We start from the raw sequence: 16,796 nt of genomic DNA, 5'->3' as shown, positions 1-16,796 counted from the left end.
TAGGAAATGGAGAGGAGAAGAAAACCTACAGAGCTAGTACAGTGGTGACGTGTTCGCCTAGCATTCACATGGCAGCTGATCGATCCCATCCCGGGACCGTGAGTTCAAGCTGTTTACTGGGGAGGCCACTGCAGTGGTTGGGCACCGCAGTGGGGAGTTGGGCTTGCCTAGCTGATGTTCTGGTGAGCATTTATTCTAATGAAACTGGAACTGAAACCAAAAACCTTTAAGTAATAATGGAGGAGGATCTGGAGAGGAAAAACCTTAGCATTTAGGAAGCATGAGAGTTCATGCAAACTAGATGTGAAAGGCATAACACACGTATTTCTATTAAAATGAATAAGATAATTCATAAAATCCTTAAATCATCGTTGATAGAAAACCAACCGATAGATCATTTCCTTAAGGAATAGCTATGAGGTGAATGTGGCAGTGATCACTGTATTGTTCAATATAGAAATGGAACCATCAACTGTGTTGACATACAAGCTCCATCACTTTCACCTTCAGAGAAGAACCTAAAGCCTCATCAACTGAAATGGTATGCTAGGATGTGACGCTTGGAGCTTACAAGGTTTAAGGTTTAAAGGCCACTCATAAATGGCAGAGGCAAGGGACAGTGATAATGCTCTATAGGCTAACCATATATCCCTATGATCAGCACCCATGCCTCTTTCCACCAAAGCTTGGACCAGGCAGGGCCACACAATGACTGTTGACAACTCATCAAGTAGACAAGATTTATATATCAATATCATGATAAAAATGTTTTCTATATATACATTAGGAATCCTGAAGGAAAGCAAATAGGGGCCAGGGGCCCCGGGTGCTTAAGTGATATCAATATCATGATAGAAGATTTATATATAAATATCATGATAACAATGTTTTATATACGTACAGTCTGTAAGACAAAAGATACATGAGTATCTTAAATGAAAGCAAATTAGGGGCCCGGAGGGCTCGGAGCTTAAATATCTACGTATATAAATGTCAATATCATGATATAAATCTTTCATATATAGCCATAAAGTATATTGAATGTAAGCAAATCGGGACCCGGGGGGTCCGGATAGCTCAAATATCAATATCAAAATAACTATTTTGATTGTAAAAGGAATTGAAAACAAGTCAGACCGTAACCGTGATCATATCAAAAGAGGGAAGGGAAGGTCGAGAACAAGGATCGTATATATAATATATATATGTGACTAATATAAAGTTAATCCAAGTAAGAATGAGTAACGTTGGCTCCGGGGGCTCAACTAAACAACTCGACCGGATGGTAATGTGTAAAAGCTACTTCCGGGGATCCCGTAATGAAAGTCTTTATATATATATATATATATATATATATATATATATATATATATATATATATATATATATATATATATATATATATATAAGGTCCGTGAGGTGCGTGACACTAGAGGGGGAAAGGGATCTTTAACGGGTCTGTGACGTGCGGGACCGGGGAAGTAGCACGTACAAAACTAAATAAATAATATAACATAACAAGGTACCACGGACCGAGCAGAAAACTTCCTGCTGATCGTTGGCCAAACGAGCGATGGAAAGAAAACGACTACGACCGGGTAGAGTAGTGGAAAGAGTAAGTATTGTACGTTAATGTATAATAATAGTATGCCTCACAGATCAACGGGAACCGCCCGTGCAAAGCGGATACCCCCGGGAGGGGTACATAGCGCTATAAAGTGACTCAAACTCGATCGGGAGAGAGAGAGGGAAGGAACCCCGGGGTGGGGTATCGGCGGGAAGAGGCTAGGAGTGGGGCGATAGCAGGTATACCAACCTGCCAGACCCACGATTGATATGATCACGCGGAAGGACTAATAACACTATAATAAACAAAACGCATGGTAAAATAAGATAGGAAGGCATGCTAGATGATAATAGTAATAAAATTAGCTAAACATCAATCGTAAAACAAACGAGGAAGCGAACATGAGACAGGAGAAAATCAAGCCTGACGGCGCTGGGAGTAGGCAGGGCTACCAACATAACACAGAGTCAGTGAAGTGCTAACAAAATGAAAACCAATATGTAATATCTGACTCATGAAAGCCCCTCGAGCTATGCAAGCAAACGAATGACGTTAAAATGATAAGCAAGTCCGTGGTGTGCGAACGTAAATAATCCAAGTAATAATATGTGAAATAGAACGCCGAAGGCGATCAGGCATGCCAACCTACCAAAAATATGCACACGTATATGTAATAACTTTTATCATAAAAAAAAGGACAATATAAAATTAATACGGTGTGTGAACCGTGGATATCCATAAGGTTCATAACGAGAAACAATCAGTATGGAGGACTTATTGAAAATCGTTAAGAACGAACGAGAGAGAGAGAGAGGAGGGAGCCGAGGGCCCTGAAAGACCCACGTGGGGTCGTGAAAAATAAAACTGTTATAATATAAGCAAAAAAGGGCAAGGCCCCCTCCAAAATCTCAAAACTCATAGATCTGGTACTTAACTTAGATGGAGTGACAGTGGAGTCCGACATCTTGAGGTAAATCCAGAAAAAACCAGCGAAATTCACACACTAAGGCAAAATAGGGATTAAATACAGTAGTGGTGCTAGGAAAAAGGAGAGACGTCACTGGCGTGGGATTGCTAGTAGTAGTAGGATGTTGAACGGCACCTCGCTGTTCGGGGATGTTGACAGGAGATATCTAAATGGTGCGAGGCCTCTGGTTGTGATTTATTCAGCGCCCCAGTATTATACCGACACCTTATTAAGGTGAGCGAGCTGGGTTCAACCTAGCATTCCTATACAAATTTTTCTCTGGTAAATTCATAGCAGTTTTTACCTTAGAAATGATGTTAAAGGAGCATTTCACTGGGCGGCACGGGTCTCTCGCCCAGAAATAGATTTTTCCTTCGTCAAAATCCCTTTTTTAGCTCACAAAGATGGTGAGGTTGCAGGCACTACAAGAAACTACCGAGTTTGAGCGGGATTCGATCTCCCGTCCAGCAGAACGCTATGCAAGGACATTTCCAATAGGCCACCACAAATGATAATTGAGGTGCTGGTAGTGAAAAGTGTTTTTGATCAACCTTTAATGACATAATTGGCCCATTAAAGGGATTTTGACGAAGGAAAAATCTATTTCTGGGCGAGAGACCTGTGCCGCCCAGTGAAATGCTCCTTTAACATCATTTCTAAGGTAAAAACTGCTATGAATTTACCAGAGAAAAATTTGTATAGGAATGCTAGGTTGAACCCAGCTCGCTCACCTTGATAAGGAGTCGGTATAATACTGGGGCGCTGAATAAATCACAACCAGAGGCCTCGCACCATTTAGATATCTCCTGTCAATATCCCCGAACAGCGAGGTGCCGTTCAACATCCTACTACTACTAGCAATCCCACGCCAGTGACGTCACTCCCTATAGCACCCCAGATTGGGGCCCAATCAGGGAGGGACGGGTGGGTTCACTGGGCGGCACGGGTCTCTCGCCCAGAAATAGATTTTTCCTTCGTCAAAATCCCTTTTCTGGGCTCCGACCCAGTGAAATCGTACCAGAGAATGGGGACCCAATATGGCTAACTACCTGAAGAGAGAATAACACAAAAATAACAGAGCTGATAAGTTTAATATAAAAAAAGAGGGATGTGGAAACCCGTAAAATTAGATCAACATGTACATGACAGTGATAAATAGACATGGTAAATAATGAAACCCGTAGGTAAAATTCAACAGATATACTGTAGTGGGAATCCATCTTGGTAAACAAAAATGCAAAATAAAATCAGCTCAGGGATTCAAGAACCAGTGAAAGCAAAACAATTCGTGAAATTGAACAATTGAATAATAAAATAATACACCATAAGGGTGTATAGTAACAAAACAGGTAGGAACAACAGGTAAGCCAGGCAGGAGGGAAAGAGGACAGAGCAAGACGTAGTGATTAGGACTCAGTACCTTCAGGAGGAACTATATTCCCTGCACCTACTGTGGCAAATCTAAGAGCTTCTAAAGGTTTTAGGTAGAGGCGCTTGAAAACTTTAGGGGACTTCCAAACCGTATATTTTGAGAGCTCATCAAATTTCATATGGTGGAAAAAATTAATTGAGGTAGCCACAGCTCTAATATCATGGACATGTGGGAATGATGCAGGATTAGCTTGTTTAATAAAATAAAGAATTTGTTGTCTGATTCCCTTAAGGGTAATAGTTCCTCCATGTTCTCTAATAAATAAGGGCCCTGTGGTTGTAGCGGAAGTTCTACCTAAGTAGGATTTCAGGGTGGTAACTGGACACAGGGATGGATCCCGAGGAAGTGGAACAATCTTCCAGGGAGACCACCTGTTTTGGGGGTCTTCATTTTTAGCCAGGAAAACTTTGTTAGGAGAGAGAAGAACCTCACCCGGAGAGAAACTCTATATGACCAGGGTCTCTAGATAAGGCTGACAATTCTGAGATTCTGGAGCCTGAGGTGAGGCTCAAAAGAAAAAGTGACTTTCTTAATAATGCCATATAGTTACAGGATTCATTCGGGGTGTCAGAGGCTAGCTTAAGAACATCGTTCAAAAACCAGGAAACTGCGCTAGGGCGAGTTGAAGGTTTTAGTCTGGCACAAGCTCTCGGAATGGATGAGAAATATGAATCCGTTAGATCAATGTCAAAACCAATATGGAAGATCTTTTTCAAGGCTGACTTGATTGCAGTAATGGTATTGGCTGCCAGGCCAGATTCGAAGAGAGTTCTGAAGAATGTCACAGTTAGGTTCATCGTCATTTTCTCAACTTGGGAATCTTTCAAGAACTTAGCTAATTTCTTGACAGCTGAGTCATATTGACGGAGAGTAGATTCCCTTTTGTCAGATTCCAGGATCTGAGTTTGTGCAGAACTTTCAGCAGGAGATTCACCGGAGGAAACAGATAAATCGTCTTCCAGGTATTCCAATCTAGAATCATGGAGTCCGTGGCATAAGCCTGAGGGTCCAGGTTGGGGGCTACGTAACAATCTAGTTTGCGATTGGATTTCGTCGCAAACAGATCCACCTGGAGACCCGGGACTGGAGATAGTATCCACTGGAAAGATCGATTGTCTAGTGACCATTTCGACTATAGCGGAGTCGTCTGGGAAAGTGAGTCCTCTACCACATTCCGGACTCCTGCTAGATGGACTGCTGACAGGTGCCACTTGTGCATTGCCGCCATGGAGAAAAACTTCAACATGATGTGGTTTATTTGGGCTGATCTGGAGCCTACTCTGTTGAGGCAGTGTACTATGACTGCACTGTCGAGAACCAGTTTGATATGGAGATTCCTGGCTGGATTGAGACGTTTTAAAGTGAGGAAGACTGCCATGGCCTCTAGGACATTGACGTGCATTTGTTGGAAGACTGGTGACCATAACCCTTGGACTTTCTTGTGTTGTAAGGGAACCGACTTGGAAAGATTCTTGATCTTCGTCCAAGGCTGCAGACTTTTTCTCAGGGTTGGGGAAAGGCGAGCACGTCTGTCTCGGCGTATTGCGGTTGCTCTGGAGCGCCACACTCTGTTTATGTCCTTGAGTTTGGACCTCAGGACGATGTCTGTCACGGAGGCGAACTGTAAGGAACCTAGGATCCACTCTCGGCTCCTTCGGAAAGTCAACTTTTCCCTGAGAAATTGTTTTGTATTCCTCGCTATCCCCTTCCTTTTGGCTTTGGGGAGGCACAGCGTATGGGAGCACAGGTCCCCTTGTAGTCCCAGCCATTGAAACTTGGTCTCCGGGACCAGGCGGGATTTCTCGAGGTTGACTTGGAATCCCAGTTGCCGAAGGAAGGTGAGGACTTTGTTCGTTGCTACGCAGGAAATCTGGGCATTGTCTGACCAGATTAGCTAATCGTCTAGATAGGCTACTACCTGTATCCCCTGAGTCCAAAGCTCTTGAATTACTGTCTCTGCTAGTTTGGTGATTGATTGATTGATTGATTGAAAGTTTTCTGGCATCCTGACATCTAAGGTCATTGACGCCTATAGCATTTATTATATATGAAAATTAAAAGAGAATTCAATTAAAACCATAGAAGTTAAGAAGTCATTACAATAGTTAAATAGTTTTCAGAAGACCTGCTTCTGAAATAAATCTAAAAATTCCACTCGCATAGTAGGACACATCATGTCCAAGAATCTTGGCAAGGATGAACCTGCCATCCTCACCTCGAGCCTCAAACAGATATCTATTTCTTAAGTTAGTAAAATTAGGGCATTCGGTCAACAAATGCCTCACTGTTAAAGGTACTAAACAGTCCTCGCAATACGGTTGGTGTTGGCCCTTCAGCAGAAACTCGTGTGTCAACCGAGTGTGACCAATTCGGAGGCGACAAAGAGTCGTCTCCCATTTTCGGGGTATCATGTTATACCTCCAAGGTGATATGGTATTTGTTACTTCCCTCATTTCATTGCCATCTTGACTATCCCAGTGCTGTTGCCATTTATTACAAACCAATTTCTTGATGTAAGGTAGGATATCATTACAGGGAATGGGATGCCTCCTTGGTAGCAACTCGGATGCCGCATTCTTCGCCAGTAAATCGGCCTTCTCATTCCCAGACACACCTACATGTGCTGGAACCCAACAAAATCGAAGTTATACCTCTCCTTCCAATATTAAAAAGCCATTCTAAAATCTTTAAAACTAGAGGGTCACTAGAATTAAAAACTTGTAAAGCTTGAAGAACACTCCTTGCATCACTAAAAATGGTAAAATTACCCTCCTTTTCCAAAGCTATTTTCTCAATAGCAGTTAGTATGCCATACAGTTCGGCAGTAAATATGGAACCTGTTAGAAGAAGTGCACCTCTACAATTTAAATCATTACTATGTACTCCAAATCCAACGCCAGCATCAGATTTGGAGCCATCAGTATATATAAAAGTCGATCCCCTATGTTCTTCGACATGTTCCATAAAAAGAGACCTGGATTCTAAGTCAGTCATATTCTTCTTAACTCCAATAAAGTATTTACAAAAAGATATGTCAGGTAATTTCCATGGAGGCGTTGATGATACCTTGAATGGAAGCACATTAATTCTAATTAAATCCAGATTGTTTAATAATTGTTTCACCCGAAACCCAAAAGGTTGAGGAGATTTTGGGTGCAGCTCAAAGTAGGTTGAGTGTCTTACAAGGCTTGCAGTCTGAAAGGCAGAAGAATTAGGGAGTCTTTGCAATCTAAACCAATACCGAATAATAGAGGACATTCGGTAAAGGTCTAGAGGCAACTCCCCAGCATCAACAAGGAGACTTGTGATAGGCAAAGTTCTAAAGGCTCCTGTGGACAATCTAATGCTAGCATGATGTATTGAATCTAATATTTTTAACCGGCTTGGGGTTGCTGACGAGTATATTTCGCATTCATAACTAATTTTGGAAAATATCAAGGCCTTGTATAATTTTAAAATTGTATTGCAGTCTGCCCCCCATGATGTATGGGACAATACTTTTAAATGATTCATAGCTTCAACACATTTAGCTTTTAATGCTTTTAAGTGAGAAACCCATGTAAGCCTACAATCAAATATCAACCCTAAAAATTTAGCTTCACTTGCACATGGGATCCGTTGACCTTTATGTATATATCCGGGTCTGGATGTACTCCCCGTATACGACAGAAATGGACAATTGTAGTTTTACTTGTCGAGAAGTTAAATCCATTCATATCGGCCCAATGGATAATTTTATCAATAGAGAGTTGGATTTTTCTCTCAACCATTGCCATTCTGGCCCCAGCAAATGATATGGAGAGATCATCCACAAATAATGTTGCGAGAACATCCCGGGGAATGACTGAGGATATCCAATTAATTGCTAGAGCAAAAAGGGTTACACTCAGCACACTCCCCTGAGGAACTCCTTCCTCCTGGCATTTACTCTGTGATAGAGCTTCCCCAACTCTCACTTGGAATACTCTATGTGAAAGAAATGACTGGATGAACAGTGGTAGCTCTCCTCTCAATCCGCACTCATGGATTCTTTTACGTATACCGTATCTCCATGTGGTATCAATGCCTTTTCAAGATCAAAAAAGACTGTCACATGGTGCTGTTTGGAAGCAAAGGCTTCACAAATGGAGGACTCAAGTTGTATCAACACATCAGTCGTTGAGTGCATTTTCCTGAATCCACATTGAATGGGTGATAAAATACCCTTCTTCTCAAGGTACCACATCAGTCTTACATTGACCATCTTCTCCATGATTTTGCACAAACAAGATGTCAAGGCAATTGGCCTATAATTTGCTGCTAAAAGCTTGTCCTTACCGGGTTTTAAAAAGGCTAGAATAATGGCTAGTTCCCAAACACTTGGATAACTATGATCATGCCATATTCTATTAAAAATGCTTAAAATAAATAACTTTGAATTAAAATGTACGTGTTTAATCATTGCATATGGAATTCCATCGGGTCCAGGGGCTGTATTGTTACACGTAGCAAGAGCAGAATCAAACTCTCTTTCAGTAAAAGGAGAATTATATGACTCTTGCTTTCTTGTTGCAAAATTTAAAACTTTCTTTTCTTCAATGCTCCTATACTGGTGACCAGGAGCTGTTTCACACTTGCAAGATACATTTGAAAAATGGTCAGCCAGGGCATTGCTAACTTCGGTTGCTCCAGTCATATACTGGCCATTTATCTTTAACACTGGTGGTGGGTTTGGGGTGAATTTGCCTGCTATCTTTTTGACTTTCCTCCACACAGATGAAGTTGGTGTTCTACTGTTAATGGAGGAAACAAATGACATCCAAGACTGGCGCCTAGCTTCTTTCATGGCACGGCAGAACTGTGCTCTACATTTCTTGTATATGACTAAATTCTCCTCAGTACGGCGCATGCGCAATCGAGTTAAAGACTTTCTTGTGGCTCTGTGCAGGGCAGTTAGTTCAGATGACCACCAGGGGACTGGTCGTTGTCTGAATATCCCTGTTGTTTTGGGAAAGGAATTTACTCCTGCTGTATGAAGAGTTCCATTGAGTAAGTCCATGGCATCATCAACACTTTCAAACTGTTCTGCATTTCCTTCAATTTCACTTAGCTCCCGAAATCTATCCCAGTCCGCCTTATCAAGATTCCATCGAGGCGTTCTCTGTAAAGGTGGACCATTGTTGGTGTTTATAATGATTGGTGCATGATCACTAGTATGCCAATCATCTAATGTTCTCCAATTAAAATCGAGAAGACAGTTAGAGCTTGCAACTGATAGGTCAATGCAGGACAAGGTACCTGTCTGTACATGAAAATGTGTGGGCTCTCCTGTATTGAGGAGTCCGACATCTTCATTCTCCAAAATTGACGAAATAATATTACCCCTTGCATTTGCTAAAACATCACCCCATAAAGGATGTCTACTATTAAGGTCTCCTAGTAAGAGAAAGGGTTGTTGGAGTTGTTTAATAACTTCTACTATATTATCATATGAGATGTTGTCATTTGGAGGCAAGTAAAGAGAACAGATTGTGTATTTTCTACCTATATCAATCTGTACAACCACTGCCTGCAGAGGGGTACAGATAGACAAAGATATTTGGGGAACATCTTGACGAACGTATATAAGACTTCCCCCATGGCTCCCTGCTCGTTGATCATATGGTGTCCTATAGCTAACATACTCTCGAGGACAAGGAGTATTAGCATCGAGCTTGCTTTCTTGTAGACATACTGTTATAGGGGAGTGCTCACATATGAGGAGCTTAAGTTGTTCATATTTCGCCCTTAAACCCTGGCAATTCCATTGCAGAATGGAGGAAAAAACTATGGTTTATTTTTTGGAAGACACCTTAGATGAAGTCTTCCCATTGGCAATATTTGATCTAACAATATTTCCCGGAGGTAACTCTAGAGAGGATCTTGATATAGTGGGTTTTGTGTTTCTCTTTTTCTTTGTGTCCTTTTGATCTAATTGTTGAGGAAGATGGTGGACCTCAACTTGAATTTCTGATTGGTTCAATTTACCTTCTAGTTGTTCAGAAACATCAGCAGACAAGATATCATATTTATTTGAAGTCGTGACTTTAATGTTTCTTATGGTAGGAGGCGAGAGAGATGGAGGTCTCTCTCTTTTTCGATTAAAAGGTTGTGATCTATCAGGTTTTTGCACCTTCCCCACTACAGGTTCACCAGGTAAATTGGTTTCAAGTGCAACCTCCATCAGATCAGGCAAGGACACGGCCTGTGAGAGGTTTGTACTATTGTTTAAAATCGGAGTAGTTGGCTTTTGAATAATTTTCAGATCTTTAAGTATCCGTTTTGATTTTTCTACAATTTCTGGATATAGATTTTCGATGGGCCTTTCAACCTCTTTAACTACTTTCATTTGTTTCTTTATCTTAGAAGTAGAGCTATAATTTTCATCTGTGTGGTTTGGCAAGTTTTTCTTCAGAACCATTGAAAAAGGTTGCCCGGGTCTTATTTGATTTTCAAGAGCTCTTTTACGAGCCTCTTTAAAAGTAACCCTTTCCATGGTCCTAATGGCCTGAATTTCTTTTTCAAAAATAAACTTTACACAGCTTTTAGATGTAGCTGGGTGTGCTTCCCCACAATGTATGCAATTAGGGTTTTCTATGCATACTCCATGACTACTTTTTCCACAGTTGGCACAAACAGCTGGCTTATTGTTTAGTTTTTCTTTACATTTCTGGCTTAAATGGCCATACATTTGGCAATGATAACATCGCAATGGTGACGGGATATATGGTTTTACCTTCAAAGATAGCCATCCAGCTTTTATAACATTTGGTAATCGGCATTGATCAAATGTTATAATCAGAGTAGCAAGAGGGATACGTTGTTCTCCAACTCTCTTTCTCATTCTGACTACTTTAATTACTCCTTGACTTTTCAGTTCATCCTCTATTTCTTTCTCCTCTATATCCAACAATTCTGGAGCATATATCACACCTCTACTCTGGTTGAAAGTAGGGTGCGAAACGCATTTTACGCTATGACCATTCAATGTTGTAAGTGTTTTCAACCTTTCACCTTGTACTGGGGACAGTGTCTCTATCAAGAGACTTCCATTTCCCTGGGGTAGAATTTTTGGCTGTCCTCCACATAAAGCAACTATTTCCCTATTAGCTTTAAAAACATTTATACGCTCATTTCTTCCGTTTTCAAATTCCAAGATAAAAATTTTTTCATAATTCACTACTTCATAGTGACCAGGTAATACTTCTACTTTTCTATATCTTTCTGTACTGTCATCATTTTTCACTCTCTCTCTCTTCTTCTCTAGCGTTTTATTATTCACATGACGTGAATAAGGTTCCAACGTTACAATGCTAGAACCCGAGTTGGAGCTGTCTGTACCGAGGTCCATGTTTGTATTTTCCAGGTCGTCAACAGAGGTGTTGGGTTTTTTTGAAAAAGCAAGCCGGGTTATCCACCTCTTATCGGAGGATGTCAGTCCTCTTATCCCATGTGGCCCAACACGAGAAGAGGCTTCAGCAGGGACCAGTCCTCTATTAGAGAGGGGCTGCCTCTCTTAAGGTGGGCATACACTGGTCAGTGGGGGTAGTTAGCCCATCCCACCGTCGACTCCAATGCCTGGCGTCACCCATTACCCGCAAATATGGGTGACTTAAAACCGGATCACTGGAGCCCGACTCTTAACAGACTTGGTCTGCACCCAATGGGGTCTGCCAGAGGGTGATGGCGTCTAAATTGGCACAGGTTGAGATGGAATGCCGTCCATCCTACACTGTGCCAAATCCAAAACAGCATCCAAAGTATAATCGAACATGCCAAAGTCATCAACAATATTGAACCCAAAAGGAAGAGATGGGAGAAAAAAGACATAATCAAAAGTAAAAGAGAAAGTGCTGACTGATTTAGTTGGATCGACAGCTGGGCACCGAGGTCCAATGGGAAGTAGTTCCCACTGTTCATTGGAGCCCAGCTGCTAATCCCTAAGCCCCCATCCTCATCAAGGCTTCAGCATCTGGGGGGCTAGTTTAGTGAAGATTCTGGGTGTTATGTTGAGCCCCAATAGCATCACTTTGAATGCATAGGCTTGTTGGCCTAGCTTGAAGCCCAGAAAAGGACGAAAATGCCTTGCTATTGGAACATGATAGTAGGCATCTGTAAGATCGATGGAGGTGGTGACAGCCCCACGGGGAAGTAAGGTCCGCACCTGCGAGACGGTAAGCATATGGAATTTGTCGCAACGAATGAAGGAATTTAAACGAGACAGGTCCCGGATTACTCTCCGTTTGTCTGAGCCTTTCTTTGGCACGCTGAACAAGCGTCCTTGAAATCTTAAGCGACGTATACTTTGGATTGCATTCTTTAGTAGCAGATCTTTTGTGAAGGAACGTAGTTCTTCCGTGGACTGAGACCGGTTGAACCACTTGCAGAGGTTGCCTGAAATGGGAAGATTGGAAGGGCCTCAATCTCTTCCTACCTCGAATTGGGGTACTAGTAGGCTCATATCTCCTCTTTGAAACCAGGCCCCACCTAACCTTGAGGTTTTGGTTGGCTCTAGCTGCCTCGCTAAGGACCGAGTTAACTAAGTCCCCTGGGAAAAGATCCGGACCCCAGACTGGAGCTTTGATGAGCCTATTAGGTTCGTCCCTAATTGAGGCTTCAGATAGAACGTGTCGTCGTCAATGGATCCTGGCATTTGCAAAATCATAGGCGTCAGCCATAAAGTTTTGCAAAAGTGACTTAGTAAGGACCTTAAGGAGGTCCTCCTCGTTGTAAGTGGCGACGGTCAATTCCGAAAGGGCAACTGAATTAAGGGATCTGCTGAATCTACACCTCGACTCATATTCAAATTTAATGAGAGACTCCGGGAGTTTGGGAAGCCGTTCGCTGAACTGCGTCGAGGCACAGTCCGGGCTCAACTTACCTACCGAGAAGGTAGCTGGGGCATTCCGCCAACATTCACTGTCTCCCGGAAAGAGAAGGGAGGGTAAGTCGGTCTCCCTGAGGTGAGGTAAAGGCTTCTCTTCCTTGATAGCCTGAAAGACCGTCTCTATGATCTTGGTCGCACATGGGGTAGGGGTCTGGTCGTCGGCCACAAACATAGTATATGAACTTTTGTAGGCCGTAATCATTGTGTTCAAGCAGTCCCACTCATTGAACATGCGGACCAAGACAGACTGTGCCTGTTCTTTAGGAAAATTAACAGTTTCCTTTGGGACCTTATCCAATCGAATCAGAGCCTCTTCCGTGAGGCGAGCGTAGCCCGGGAAGGGGAATTCAAGACCCGGCGGGTAGAATTCATAATCCGCAAGAGGCTGGGAACCGAAATCTCCGATTGACAACATACCCTCCGAGAAGGGGGCATGCAATGCCAACCTCCAAGGGTTATTCTTATTGAAAGGAGGAAGCTTGGAGGCGTCGGGGATGGGGTATTGCTGTTGTGGCGGTGGCAGCCCCGAGCGCATGAGTCCCTGAACTAGGCTCTCCATGGAAGCTATTCTCTCTTGTGATTGCTGCATATGAAACGATAGTATCGACTCAAAACGAGCAAACATCTTCTCGGAAAAATCCACCGGGTTAGATGATTCCGCCGGGGGGGAACAGGTGTCGGAACGGAGGCTACTCCGTGAGAGGTTGAAGGCACAGCAATTGGGTTTTGAGAGACTCTGGTGGAGGAAGATTTAGCCTTCGAAGCTGATGATTTCGAAGACCTGTGGTCTTTGGAAGACTTGTGGGTCGTATATAAAGTCTTACGATGAGCCTTCACCTTGGGGATAACAGGCCGGGGACTGAGACCAGTCCCGGTTGTCCCCGGAAAACCTCGAAAAGAAGAGTGTTCTGAAGTAGAAGAGAAAGCCGGGCTAGGGATAGGAATCTTAGCCCGGGAACCACCTGACTTACCTACGTCCCTACCTGCGTCGGGATCGTCAAGAGCCATGGGTTCCACATCGAGGTTGAGGGTAGCGACGTCCTCAGTTAGGGTGCCGCCCGTCTCTTCTTGGTCCGGGGCCAGAAGAAGGGATTCGAACCTCTCGATGATAGGATCCGCCAACTCTTTGGGGACTGCAGCTGAAGTTTTAGCATGGGGGTAGAGACGGGAACACCATTCCTCAGAGAGGATATAAGGCTGTTTGGCCTTCACGTTGCGGGCGAACCCGTCAATCCAGATCTTGAGGGTAGCCCGAGCTGTATCTTTTTCAAGTTGGGAGCACTGAAAGAGAACAGACTATTAGCGAGGGATATTTGTGCCAAAGTAAAGTGAAGAAGTCCAAAGACTTCGTAGACACGAAGTGAAAGGCATGCGGGAAGTCCAGAGGACTAGTGGCCTTAAAATTAATAATCTTTGAAAGTAATCGTAACTCCCTACAAGTCTGTATCAATGAAAATGCACTCACCGAGTCAGATGTTAGAGTGGAGGTCATTGTGTAGCAGACTACACAATTGTCTGGATGCCAAACAGCTAAGTCATCCACTCGGACAGAACAGTGGGCGTGTGAACGACACACGTCATGGCCGCAGGGTTGATAGATGACAGCGGCACATGCCATCATTGCACAGCGTACAGTCTGTAAAATAAAAGATACATGAGTATCTCAAAGGAAAGCAAATTAGGGGCCCAGAGGCCCCGGTGCTTAAAATATATATATATATATATATCACTATCATGATAAAAATGTTTTATATATATTCATCAGGAATCCTGAATGAAAGCAAATAGGGGCTCGGGGGCCCCGGATGCTTAAATTATAGCAATATCATGATAAAAGATTTACATATCAATATCACGATAAAAATGTTTTATATATATACATCAGGAGTCCTGAATGAAAGCAAATAGGGGCTCGAGGGCCCCGGGTGCTTAAATGATATCAATATCATGATGAAAGATTTATATATCAATATCATGATAAAAATGTTTTATATATATACATTAGGAATCCTGAAGGAAAGCAAATAGGGGCTCGGGGGCCCCGGGTGCTTAAATGATATCAATATCATGATAGAAGATTTATATATCAATATCATGATAAAAATGTTTTATATATGTTAATATGATAAAAATTTTTTATATATATAGCCATAAATTATCTTGAATGAAAGCAAATGAAGGGCACGGGGGCCCGGAGTGCTTCAATTCTCTATATATATCAAATTCATGATAAAAACTATTCATATATATGCCTTAAATATATTGAATGAAGGCAAATAGGGGACCCCGGGGGGCCCGTGGTGCTTAATAAATCAAAATAACAGATCTATTTGATTGTAAAAATTTAAATTAAATTAAATTAAATTAAGTCAGACCGTAATCGTGATCATATCAAAAGAAGGAAGGCAAGGTCGAGAACTAGAATCGTATATAATATATATATGTGACTAATATATAAAGTTAAACCAAGTAATACTGTAATGAGTAACGTTGGCTCCGGGGGCTCAACTAAACAACTCGACCGGATGGTAATGTATAAAAGCTACTTCCGGGGATCCCGTAATGAAAGTCTTTATATATATATACATATATATATATATATATATATATATATATACAGTATATATATATATATGAGGTCCGTGAGGTGCGTGACACTAGAGAGGGGGAAGGGATCTTTAATGGGTCCGTGACGTGCGGGACCGAGAGGGAGTAGCACGTACAAAACTTAATAAATAATATAACATGACAAGGTACCACGGACCGAGCAGAAAACTTCCCGCCGATCGTTGGCCAAACGAGCGACGGAAAGAAAACGACTACGACCGGGTAGAGTAGTGAAAAGAGTAAGTAATGTACGTTAATGTATAATAATAGTAAGCCTCACAGATCAACGGGAACCGCCCGTGCAAAGAAAGCGGATGCCCCCGGGAGGGGAACATAGCGCCATAAAGTGACTCAAACTCGATCGGGAGAGAGAGAGGGAGGGAACCCTGGGGTGGGGTATCGGGCGGGAGGGAGGCTAGGAGTGGGGTGATAGCAGGTATACCAACCTGCCAGACCCACGATGATATGATCACGCGGAAAGACTAATAACACTATAAAAAACATAACACATGGTAAAATAAGATAGGAAGGCATGCTGGATGATAATAGTAATAAAATTAACTATACATCAATCGTAAAACAAACGAGGGAGCGAACATGAGACAGGAGAAAAACAAGACTGACGGCGCTGAGAGTAGGCAGGCCTACCAACATAACAAAGAGTCAGTGAAGTGCTAACAAAATGAAAACTAATATGTAATATCTGACTCGTGAAAGCCCCTCGAGCTATGCAAGCAAACGAATGACGTTAAAATGATAAGCAAGTCCGTGGCGTGCGAACGTAAATAATCCAAGTAATAATATTAGTGGAATAGGAACGCCCGAAGGCGACCAGGCATGCCAACCTACCGATAATACGCACACGTATATGTAATAACTGTTATCATAATAACAGGACGATATAAAAATTAATACGGTGTGTGAACCGTGGATACCCATAAAGTTCATAACGAGAAACAATCAGTATGGAGGACTCATTGAAAAGTGTTAAGAATGAAACGAGAGAGAGATAGGAGGGAGCCAGGCGCCATGAAAGTCCCACGCGGGGTCGTGAAAAATAAAACTGTATAATATAAGCAAAAAAGGGCAAGGCCCCCTCCAAAATCTCAAAACTCATAGATCTGGTACTTAACTTAGATGGAGTGACAGTGGAGTCCAACATCTTGAGGTAAATCCAGAAAAAACCAGCGAAATTCACACACTAAGGCAAAAAACGGCTAGAAAGTTGCGTGCTATATAAAGGAGTGACGTCACTGGCGTGGGATTGCTAGTAGTAGTAGGATGTTGAACGGCACCTCGCTGTTCGGGGATATTGACA

Source organism: Palaemon carinicauda, chromosome 31 (genome assembly GCF_036898095.1).
Source record: "Palaemon carinicauda isolate YSFRI2023 chromosome 31, ASM3689809v2, whole genome shotgun sequence".
Classification (NCBI taxonomy): Eukaryota; Metazoa; Arthropoda; class Malacostraca; order Decapoda; family Palaemonidae; genus Palaemon; species Palaemon carinicauda.
The sequence above is the reverse complement of the archived record's forward strand: the minus strand, read 5'-3'. Positions refer to the sequence as shown.